Raw genomic sequence first — 13,271 nt, forward strand, 5'->3', positions numbered from 1 at the left:
GGATGCAATGTTTTTTACGCCTGATGGAAAAAATAAACTAATGAAATGTCAATGAAGCTAATTATTTTTACGCCTAAACCTTACAACTTACACCTTCTGAATTCAAGTTTCTCTTTTTAAACCAAACCGTTCTGTTTTTATACAACACGGCACAAGTGAAACAAAATACACCAGTTTTCACCAGGATTATTTTTCTACAAACATGAACTTGCCATCAGACTAGTTTGAAAGACGCAATAGATATATGGAAATATGTGGCTTTAAAGACACTTGTGGACCAGTTATATCAAATGCCTTCCAACATGGTTCCGTCCACACTGGTCCCTTCCGGTCCCTGCCCCAGAGCCTTGTTTACATGCTACTCTCTTGGCCTACATGCCCCTGATGCCTCTGCCTCTAAGACAATATAGACGGACATTATTTGTTCAGAAAATTCAGAAAAGAAAAAATGAAAGTCGCCGGTTGATTTTGATCTTAGTTTTCAGCAAAAATGCCAGAAAAAAATAATCTTAAAAAGAAAAAGCGACGCTAGTTCTGTCATCAGAGAGATCTCTCAAAACAAACTTTAAACCATATAGGATCCTTTTCTTACTATAATATCACTGAGGCATTATGGGAAAAGCTACCTTAAGGAGATAAATGCCATATTAAAAGACAAGACATTGAAGATGTAGTAAATGTGCAAGGAGGACCTGTTTATCATGTGTGACCTGATAGTTTCAAATGTGTTTTCAGCTGTTTTAAATTGGACTGTAACTATTCCAAACAAACACAAAGAAAGGGGAACATGTTGCAGCAGAATATCTGACCCACTGTGTTAACAACATTAATAGATGTTAAATGGCACTGAACCGTAGACAGGGATCATTTCCATGTATCAGCATGTTGTGCCAGCAGTGGTAAATAGAGTCTGATGCCTCACACTTCATCTCCGGGCAGAGTCCTGGACGGAGGCCAGCAGGGCTAGTGATCTTCTCCCTCCTCTCTCCTGTTCCCCCTCTCACCACAAACTTTGTTTTTACAGCTTTGAAAGAGGACCACCACTTAACATATCGGACTTATCAACCAGAGATTGGAACTTCAAACATTTTTGTTAAAATTTGGATTTCAGCTGCCCTTTCAGGTTCTCCTTTCAGCCTTTTTGTAACTTTTCATCATTTTCAAATTGTTCTAGTCCCCCCACCCCCACCTGACTGTGTCTCTTTTCTGTCAGGTACAATGGCTCTGGGGGAGCTTAATTCGCAAGTTAAAAATTCCCTGAGTGGAAGTGTTTTTTTGGACCGCGGTTCTATAGAGGAACAGGAACAGGAACCTCCACTCCACAGCTACCTTTGTTTGACTATTTTCACCTGTTTTTGTCCTGCATACCCCGTCAACATTGTGGCCTTGGTCTTCTCTATCATGGTAAGCGTGGCATTTCCCGAATATATATCATCTTATAGTATGCAGATGTACTGCTGTCATTGAGGAACAAAATGTGTCAGAGGGAATAGAAATGTGTTCTCTCTTCAGGATGTTTCAGTTACACAGTGTTGTGAATGAATGTGTTAGACATGAAGAACACACACACCTGTTCTGCTCATCAAAATAAACCTACTACATCCTCCACTTGAAACAAAATTAGCACATTGCAATCTGATGATATAAACATTCAGTTGGTGGCCAAACTCCCAAAAAACAGACAGATGTTACCAGTAATCTGTTTTCAGACCTGTTAAGTGTTGTTTTACCAACATTTTATAGTTTACGATGTGACGAGGTCCCAACAGGTCAGAAAGCTTCAGATGACACTTTGAAAAGTGGTAAGTTTGAACTGATTATTGGCAAAACCTGGAGTAAAGGCATTAATTGACTTTTCATTTCTGGGGCTGATCAAATGCTCAGCGGGTTTGTTAGTGATGTTGTTTTTGAAGTAAAATCCTCAAATGTACTGACAGAGTTGTATGTGTAACACAGTGATTTGTTATTCTCAGTCTAGGAACAGCTATTACCAGGGTGACTATGACGGGTCGAGGCGGCTGGGCAGGAACGCTCTTTATGTTGCTGTTGCCTCCATCATCATTGGCCTTCTCATCATCACTATCTCCTGCATCGTTCACTTTACCACTGTAAGACACTCAGGGTTGGGCAGTAAGACAGTATATTGTGACCGTTACCATGTGGGTATTTTAACTATATCTATCTACACACACCTAATTCAATGTGTTAATTGTATTCCAATTTTCATTGGGAAAAATGGCATTGTGAAATAAAATACTAAAAAGGGGTATTTTTTAAATAATACAATTATAATATTAACTTTCATTAAACTCTGTTTAAAAAAAAAAGCTGATGGACAATGTTTCCCTGACCAGCCATATTGTCTTTCCAGAGAATTCACCAGATTTTTGTTAATGCTGTTTCCATTCCTCCTGATGCAAAAACAAAAAATCATCTCTGCCAATAGATAATGAGTTTGGTCGGGTGTGTGTGCATGCATGTGCATCTCTGTGTCTGTCCGCAACTTATCTTGCATTCTGCTGCACCAGACCTCTTGTGGTTGCAGTGACTCACACTTTCTTAAAAAAAACCCATTTCATTGCTGGTAATCTACTGCCATTGATTGGCTCCTGACTCCTCACTCTCCACTCTTAACCAGACCCTGGCCGGTAGGGGTTCAATTCAATTCAATTCAGTTTATTTTGTATAGCCCAGAATCACAAATTACAAATTTGCCTCAGAGGGCTTTACAATCTGCACACATGCGACATCCTCTGTCCCGGTACCCTCACATCGGCACAGGAAAAACAGGAAAAACTCCCCAAGTGAACACACGGCTGAGTGCATCCACACCAATCATTCGCTGCTCTGCAGTCAGAGATGCAGGCTGTGTTCGAAATGATATACTAACGAACTGCATTCTACATTCTCAATCAGTATGTACTACCTACTACTACTAAATTAATGATTAAGTATGATTTTACCTGTAAAGCACTAATGTTAGCACTAGTAGTATGCTCAAGCGACAACAGGGCTGATATCAAGGCACTCCACCAGCGACTTTTTCACATCTGCATATTACAATGTGCGATTGAAAAGCAGATACATTTGTGTTCCAGGGGTTAAGCCAACTGTGGCCTGTGTTCATTCAATCAAACATTACAGCAGTGGCCATTGCAGACACACTCTACTGAGTGCACCTTTCTAGTTTTGCCATGTTTGTCTTGTGCAGCGTAAATGGACACAGCTACAACTGCATTTCGTTATGCAGCCCTGTGTTGCACAAAAATACACTTTCCTTGGACCTTGATAATAATAAGTTGTGGTTTAATCATTTTTTGTTATAATCATTTTCCAAATTGTTCAAAACAAATACGTTTTTACTTATTTCCCTTCGCCACATAATGTAATATGCAGCTAGGAGGGGAATGAGACTGTGGAAAGGAAAAGTCTAATCGTATTAGCAATATGTATGATTTCGTACATTATTATGCAAGACAAAAGATCTAATTATACTGTGTAAATAACAGTAGATTGTACATTTGATGATATGACTCTGGCAAATTTGTCTCCTGTGGGTAATTCATTGAATAGATATTGTTTAATGTACTTCTGTTTGTGTTCCAGGGGGACTTTTAATGTTGTGGAAGTAGAGAGAGGGGGAGAAAACTGGATGATCTAATCTGGATGGGCTCAGGTGGTTCGTTCATTCTGCTCCAATCTGCCAATGAAAGGACTATGACTCGCCTCATGTTTACTTCAACTTGTACATCCCTTCCTCTCGTGTTTAATACATGTGGAAAATCACAGACTATACAACCTGGTGAATGTGTACATTTCAGAAATTAACGTCAATAATGCTTTGACTTAAAAGGCAGCTTTCTACTAAAGTGAAGGAAGCCATTGTTTACCAATTTGAAAAATGGGTTTTCACTGTTTTATTTTATCTAGAATGATTGACCAATACTTTGGGTTGAAAGTCTGTAACTTAGCCTCTGCAGCTTACGTTTTTCAAATCTGTCTCTAAACTAAACTGTTGAAGTACTCCTTTAACGACATACTAAAAAAAGTTTTTCACCTTTTCAAGTCAAACGCAGGGAATATTTCACGTTTGTTTTTATTGATAGAATTCAGCTGTTACTGCTGTGTGCATGGACATGTCATGGCTCTTGGATCCAGATTTTGCCAAATTTGACACAATCTTCATTTCATATCATATAAACGTAAACACAAACCAAAAGATCACATGTCATGGTAAGTCTTTAAAATTTGCTGCACCTGTTGCCAGTCAGCCCCCGATACCCAACCTCTCTTTTAACCTTTAGAATAAGCTTAAAGAATTATGTACAGAAACGGACTTCGTCCTATTTGTAATATATCTTTTACACCGAAATTAATTTAGAAACCTTCTTTGAACCCCTTAATTACAACCTGCCTTGCTGGGACATTTTCTTGTAGTTTGATATGTCATAGTATATCCCCGTCTAAATATAGAAGATTTCTCCTCCGTGTTGCAGGTCGCTCAGCACGTCAAGCAGAACTGACCCTGTTGTGAGGTAACAGAAACATATGAAAAGTGTCATAAAAGGCAGGGAGGAAAGAAAGAGATGCTTCCGATTGGTTCAAGCAGGAGGGTCCTGATTCTGTTTGTCCATTTCAATCTCTGACCTCGTCTCAATTCTTTTCCATTGTTGCTATTGAACAACAACACTTTCAGGCTGTTTTCATACATTTATTTGAACAGCTCTCCATGGGTAAACAATAACCTTCCTCAAGAGAGCAATTAACACTTACATGCTATAAACATAACAACATAAAATGTTTGCGGTTTCATTTTTGATTTGCAGTATGTATATCTTCCACCAAACCAATCTCCTGCATGCAGGTGTAATTCAAAGCAGTGCCTCTGATGTAACAGGCCTGCTGCCAAGTTTCAGCAGTTATTCTAATGCACTTAGACAAATTCGTTTTAGCAGTAATCTTGTACTATTATCTCCCATTACTTGAAAGAGAAATGCAGCGTGTTTGTGGTGCCACCTCTTTGATGTCACACCAAAGCAAAACTCGAGAGAACAAGATGAAAAATGAAATGAGTGCAGGGATTAGGAGACTTGAAAGCACTTAGTAAGAATACTTAGAGATCAAGGTGGACTTTGTGACAGGAAACTGATTACCGTCCTATATAATGAAGCTCCTTTGTGTTAAAAATCCACATAAACAAAATTAATTCATCTAATATTCATTTAATATTTTCAAAGCATTCTAGCTACATTAAAGAGAATCTGATTTCCAGCGCTGTGAGACATCTGTGTTTTTTCCGTCTGTACCAGAATAATGAATTATATTCTTTTCTTGCTCACATTCAAAGCATCAGCTCACCTGAAACTGTGCTGTTGTGTTGCTAGCAATACATTTGGAGAGCACACCATGATTCATATGAAGTGCTCGTAAATAGGCCACTCAAAGCGGCTGCTTCCATTAGCACAAGATAGAGCCTCCACGCTCATATATCCCATAACACATTCCACCTAGGGAGCAGCAGTTTGATCCAGTTTGAATACATGAAAGAGGATAACTGTGGGAATGATTCAGAGCAGGCAGGGAACACAAACACGCATTCAGGTACCTGACAGCCACAAAACTAAAAGTTAATATTAAATACAGATTTTTCCGTATTTAATAAACTTTTTTACTTAAGCGGCATTAATTCACTCTTTTTGGACACTTGGGGGCAATGAGATGAGCTGTAAATGCAACATTTGACAGAATATTACCTGCAAGAATCGCTATGGCAAATGTGTTGCCCATTTAAATATCCAGCAGACACAGAGCAACTTCAGCATTCATTTAGAGTCATGTTTGAGACCAACTTGCCAACTGCAAATCTAATGTTTTCGGCCCTGAGAGAAATATCTGGCTCTTTAGCTGCCAAATGCTCCACTATGTTCATCAGCTGGCTGCTAACTTATCCTGTCAGCTCTTTGGTGCTAGTCAAGTAGTATACAGTGGGTTTTTAGAGCTGGATCAGGAAATGGCACTGATGAGAGCTGTGAGAGTAAATCAGAACATAGTGGGCCTGCAAACCAAAACAACTAGAAAAGTGCACTCAGTATGTCTCCCTCTCCCCTCCCAAACTAAGAAGAGTTGTATCTCACTCAATTGTCCCTCCAGGCTCCCTTACAGTCAAGATTGGGGCAAAGGTAATAAAAATAGGAATGTATTCATCTTATATTGTGCGTAGCTTTAGTGGAACATATCGGGTATGGAATTAATCTGCAAATGTTCCAATTCAAGATAAGACCAAACTTTTGCCAATTTTTTTAGCCATGACAAAGGGCAAATATGGCTTGCAACAGACTAGGGAATGCTTGTTTATCATTAATATAATAATATTGTGTTATAGTGTTATGTTAAGTTACTTTGTGTTGTGTTAACACCATGGTCATTACAGTTATATTGTATTGTGACATGTATGATTCCTTACGGGGACCAACAGGACAATTCAGTACTGATAGTGTGTGATGTCGAAGCAGTGGGTCAGTGGATGTATTTGACAAGCTGTCATCATGTAGCTATGTGCTGTGGAGATGAGTTTCATTCTGTTCATAAATGTGACAACACAGTATTTTGACACCCATGTCTACACTTATGTCGGCCCATATCATTGCCCTCTTGAAGTGATGCCCACTACGCTAACAGCAGCTTAGATGGATGGTTGTCAAGAGAGAACTTATTATTGTGATACGTTATGTAAAATAATCTCATTGGTCTTGGTGTGCTTACACACAGACAATGGGACACTTTCGAGAGGTAGAGAAGCATTGACAGCCCGAGAACCCACCTGTGTTAAAATTACTTGAGCATTGATTCAAACATATTCCAACATGGTGCAAAATTAAATAAAAGGAGTTTGAATGCTTGAACTGGATGTCATCCTGGGGCAGCTATATTTTAACACTTATATGAAAATACTGACTGATTCTACTCTCGTTTTCCTAAGCCTGAAATCAGGATGAATATGATAAATAAGAATAGATAATAAGATTGTATAGTGACTATAGAATTTACGGCTGTTTACATTTATAGTAAGAATTGCATCACTCATGCATTAGCTGCCTAATGCTAAATGCCAACAAGCTTTTATATTCGTAATTAATAGAGAAATAATTAATTATGGAAAAGCTTTAATTAATTGAGAAATAATTTATATATTCAGTGTATTTTGCATTCAAATAAGAAATTAGATGCACTGTTTAGTTTACATTGTATTCACTTTTTTTTTTACCTTTTGCTAGTTTTGCTTTTCCTTTCACCTTAATACATTATTACTGCCCACACAGCCTATATTTAGAAATCACTGTCAGATACATCCTTTTCTGATCTGTTGCAATTGGTTCTCTGCATGACACAAATGACCTTTGCGAACGCACAGGTGGTGGAACAACCATTGCCACAAAATGGGTCATGAATGTAGCACAGGCACAGAAAAATTTAAAGTATGGATGATTCATCTTGTAGCAAATAGTGTCATAACTAAAATAATGTTTTTTAACCTGAACTATATATATAACCTGAATATATATATATATATATATATATATATATATATAAAGACTTCAAAACTGCATCCTTTCTGAAATTGATATTTCATGCAGTTCTTTAGTTCCACTCTGAAACATTATGCTCATTAACTTTGTGTGGGGGTGTTTCAGCTCAAGGAGTCTTTCCGGGCAGCTACTGATATCTGCAGGACGAGGTGTGTGGTGTGCTAGGGGAGATACCAACAATGTAAAGACACCCGGGTGCATCTGTTGGCAGTAATAAAGATAGAGAGATGAATGGAAAATAACCGTGTTGTTTGTTTTGGTCGTATGTCGTGTGTGTGTGTGTGTGTGTGTGTGTGTGTGTGTGTGTGTGTGTGTGTGTGTGTGTGTGTGTGTGTGTGTGTGTGTGACAGAAAGAGCCAGTCTGACAGTTTCACAGCCTTCTGTGTCACATTCTTTATAAATAATGCTCATTCAGCGTTAGCCCAAGTGGCCTTTCTGTGTTTTTATGTATTACATCATGTAGTGTTTGTCATTAAACACAGTTTATATCAATAGTTGATATGGATGGACAAAGATGAATTTGACATGAACATTCCTAATAGTGCTTTATCTTTGCTGCACATCCACAGTCCCAGAGGGAAGCTGCAGATTCCTGATTATTCCTGTGAAGCCTGTTACTCTACAAAGATGTTTTCCGAAGTCAATTCAAACTGTCCTCCTCTTGCCAGTAATACTATTTCTGTCCTGTAGAGGGGCCTCAAGCTAAATGTTCCATGTGTCCTCCAGTACTGATCCTGCCCTCCAATAAGTTATACACAGTAAACAGACATGGGAATAAATGAGGAGAGAAAACTATTTCTCTAGAGGTTCTAAAGAGGTTTCTTGGAAAAAAAAAATCTTATTCTGATTCTGCCTGGTTGCATTAACACATTTACAATACAAAAAGAATCAACTATAACTTCACTGGCTGATCCAAACATTTAACAAAAAAGTATTTAAAAGTAACATAGTAGTGCAGTGTTAGTGTTGACAGTGAGCAACTGTATATATATAAAAAAACATAACTAAAAATGTTAACAGGTTTTTGGGATAAACAGTCTGAAAGAACATTATTCAATTAGAAAATAAATTAAACATTTTATATCAGGCTTTTAGTTGTTGGATTATACTTAATTGTATACATTTATATTTTTTCCCCAGTAAAGTATTTCACATGCCCAATTATTTTATGCACTGCTCTTTAAATTTAGATTAAACCTACCACATTTGGATATAACCACTAAAACCTATTTAAATTATCGCTTCTTCTTGCATATCACCCAAATGTAGGTACATGGCCTTACGAAAAGCACATACTGTTGTGTCACAAGCCCCCAAAAAACTGAAAGTTGGGGCAACTTGAGCAAATTAAGATCCCATGAGAGAGATCATTGTGACCGACAAAGAAGGATCATTAATCCAATGCAGAAACCTCAGATGAAAAACAATCCAGCATCTTACAGTGAAAAATGGAAGCATCAGGATGGAAGGAAAAACGAAAACAACTATAAAACTCGGACAGACAAGGAAAAGTTCCGTATAAACTTAGCTTTGTACCATTTATATGAAAAACAAAGTCCTAGTCATTGTTTTGTCTGACAGCCGGCTTTGCTTGTTCTCCGTAACAACCTCCACTCCCCCCCCACACTCCTGTCTGCAGCAGGCGCCCTGTGTAATTACATCCAACCCGTTCCCCTCTCCCTTACGCTTGATATCACTGCTGACATCGACTAGCACAGCCCCTCCTCTATGTCTCTTGCTCTCTCTCTCTCTCTCTCTCTCTCTCTCTCTCTCTCTCTCTCTCTATCCACCAGCAAGTGTGCAGTCCTGCCTCGTCTTCAGTTGTCTGTGTTGTGCAGCGGAGATGAACAGGAGCTGGTGAGACAGCGGCAGCGATGAGGGAAGAGGAAAGAGTGTGGTAGACAACTCAAGAGGGAACCGTAATCCATGTGAACAGGAACAGAGGATGGAGGATGACTGAAATTATACAGCGGGATATTTAGTCAGAGGACCAACTGTTGGGTGAGCCTGTGAGGTAAGTGAGCAACTAGTATGAATCTGAGACTTTCGCTCTGGCATGTGACAGCACACGAAATGTAAAAAGTCTTAGTGAGATGAAGTAAACATCCACACAGTATGAAATAAGTTTTTTTTCCAAAAGACGGGAGGCAACATGAGCCTCTTAAAAATGTATTGTTTGTGATTAATAACAATCCATCTTCATTTCTTAAGAGTGCAAAGAGAGAGGCTCCTCTCCATCTGAGGGATGAAGTCTGCACCAAAAGCACCAAAAGCCAGATCAAACAATCGGTGACTTTATGAAATCCACCTGTCACACTCCTTGGTCGGCCAGGTTTCCCATTAGAGTCGTGGGTGTACAGAACTCACTGAGGCAGGGGGGTCGGATTAACTGATCAGACTGATTGATAAGAGGTGATTAGGGGTCTGGGTGTGATAGTGCCGTCAAGGTTTCATCTTGGAAACAGGTAGACCTTTTTATGTGTGTTGTTTTGTTTGTAACACACAGAAAGAAAAAGACAAACAGGTTTAAGACTGATAGGAGGAAAGGGATTTAAGTCCAGTGAATACTTCAGTTGGGATACATCATTGTGATTCACAAGCTTTTTCTCACAGGAAGTGACTGCACTCATGCTATTAATCACTTTTTTGAAGATGCATTGCAAGAATTCAGAATTTGGAACTTTTCTTTTTTGTACATTAAGACAAATGGAAACTCAATATACCAAATATTTGTGAGAAAAAAAAGCTCCCACTCACTGCACCGTTGCAGGTTTGCCTTGTCTAAATTGATTTTACGATTAACCCACTAACATGATCAAAAATTCTAATTTGTAGTGTTAATTGCACTGAAAATTGCAAATGAATGGTCAATCATTTTAAATGAATCCATCTCACCAAAGGACCAGAATGCACATCCCAATCAAATCATTCAGATACTTTAACCTGAGAATTTCTTTGATCGATTCTCAGAATAAGTGATTATTTTTCTTTTTTTGTCATTAATATCTTCTAAATCTAACTGGTCACAAAAACAATCACTCAGCAAGTATTTTTCTGATGTTGTTTCGATGTTTTTATGTATTCAATATGATAAGCCTCGATAAGCACTCTTCAGGTTAACACTATTCACCGTCTGTAGCATAATTCATTGATAACTATTCACACTGCAAGTGCTATTACGATGTAAATTTATGGATATGCAAATGTATCAAATGGGAAACTAAAGGGAGTGCATTTTCAATCTAGTTCCTGATATTGTGCATCCATATTAGCAAGTGGGCCGTCTGTACTGCAGATGTTAATTTGAAGGATTATGAAGAGAGATGAGCACATCAAGTGTGTAGATGTGTTTAGTAGAGTAGGATAGTGCATTTGAAACAAACAAAAAAACTGTGCAGAATCTGATTAAATAAGAATTTGGGTTTATTTTGGTGATTTTATTTTTGGGTGTGTATCTGAAGGCTTGCAGTGCACCAGTGGTGCACATGAAACAGGAGGGGATTGGGAGGAATCCATTATCATACATTACCAGTCTTAGGTATTGGTTTGGGGCCAGTAACAATGGTATTATTGCTTTAAAAGCAGTACATACTGACAGTTGTGGTTATGGAGTGGAGAGTCCAGATCAGTATCTTTTAAGTGTAAAGCATACTCTTGTGTGTGATGTGCAGCGTTGTACGTGTAAACATAAAACAGTTTAAGATTATTGCGTGATTATTTTGCAGCAACTTAAATGTGGTTGTGTTAATTTGCACTGGTGTGCACAATTGTGCATATTGGTACTTGGAGAATGCAAATTATGTATATCTTTGAGAGCAGCGGTGCTCATAAATCTACAACGGCACACCGCTGAATGAATAGGGGGAACAGTGCAGCTAACTCCCTACGCAACTGATGAATGTTAAGACGTGATGTAATAAAGAATTAAAGTATGTTAACTGACTAACACAGAGCTTGTTCCTAGGTCCCAACTCATACTCTGCTTGTGTTCAATTAGTCCTAACTCTTATATTTGTCCCTCTTTCACAGGCACTGGTAGGCATTTACTGGAATCGTAATCTCACAAAATGCAGCGAGGCTCATCTGCATGGTGGAGAGGTGGTGTGTCACCATAAAGAAGCTCAAGAGAAAAAAGGATCCTTGAGGAGGTAACATTCATCGCTGCAGTGAGAGGATCAGGCATACGTCCCTGCTGTTTTCCACTCAGATTATTCAGAAGAACACAATGTGCATTGTTCCAAGGAACACTCCCCTTTTACAGTCACAATACATATTGATTTTTTGGCCTCACAACAACACCTAAGGCATTTAACTATATGATGAGAATACAGTAAGTTAAGTCCATCTGTGGACATGAGTAATCATAATCATATGGATTCAAGCTTCTACAAATAAGTCTTCAATCACGACACTGGTGATGTTCAGACTCACTCATTCCATAATGGTGAACTAAAAAAACTCATGGAACCAACTTAAACATCTATCACCTAAATTGATCAACACTGGACACTGCAGTCCGGTCTTCATTATGGAATCTGAAGAAAGAATAACAGGACTATCCACAGCTGCGTTGGTGGCCATCGCCTGCAACACATTAGTCGCCGTCCTCCTCCTTCTTCTCTGTCTGATCCTCTACCGAGCCTGCGGAGTCCCTTCCAGACAAGAGAGGCTTCCAGTGTTGGCTCCGAGTGAAGGAGAGACCCAGCAGGTGAACGAGCACAAGTACCTGTTGACGTCCTGACTGCAGAGGGATGAGTCAAATGTAGCAACGAGCGACGACCACTGTGATCTCCTCCACTGGAGAGGGAACTGAGTGAGCACAGGGCGTGACTATAAGCAAAAAGCAGGCTTGTCCTTCGTAGTTTTTTTAAATCAGCTGTGGATCTGATGGCAGAAATGGCTGTGCCAGAGATAGCAAAGATGGTTTGCAGTTAAGTAAGTTGACTATTTTTGCGGAGGAATGCCAATGTGAATGTTTTGCACAGACACACACATGCTGAGGAAAAAGGCCACAAGGATGGATGCAGGTTGCACAATGACAGAGAGAATGGAATGTTCAGTACAAAAAGAGCGGCTGGCCTGCTGTTGGAGGTTTCTAAATATATCCTCTTATTTCGTAAAAACAGACAATACCAGTATATTGCTGAAAAACAGGGACTTCAGCCTGTGTGGATTGTGTGTGTGTCATTGTCACTCATAAATACCAGTGATCTGTGAGGCATAGCGCCTTGCTGAGGGTGTTACATAAGGACGAGAGAGGCTTAGATGAGATTTGTGTCCTCTTCACTGAGGCCCTCATACTGACATCTGCTTGTGGCTGTACGTGATGGCCCACACGATCTGGACTGAATCACAGGACGCACACATACAGAGGCATCGATCATGTGGAATTCTACAGATCACAAACAGAAACTGCCCACATTTCCCCCCACAATTTATCAATACTTAGGAATTGAACCTGTATCGCCAGTGCTGCAGCTTCAGACTCAACAAGGCATGTTGTAGAGTTAAAATATATTATGATGTGTATTTGAACTTTAAAATATCTTGCAGGCTTTTAGTTGATATCAGAGTAACACAGTGTGAGCAGTATGTAAAAAAGGGTTTCAGAATATATTGTTGTTGCTCAAATGAAAATGTGTCTGATAAAGCTACGACTGTGTGTGAAAAATTTGAAGATTTCCA

The sequence above is a fragment of the Anoplopoma fimbria genome, chromosome 17 (genome assembly GCF_027596085.1).
Source record: "Anoplopoma fimbria isolate UVic2021 breed Golden Eagle Sablefish chromosome 17, Afim_UVic_2022, whole genome shotgun sequence".
In the NCBI taxonomy this organism is placed as follows: Eukaryota; Metazoa; Chordata; class Actinopteri; order Perciformes; family Anoplopomatidae; genus Anoplopoma; species Anoplopoma fimbria.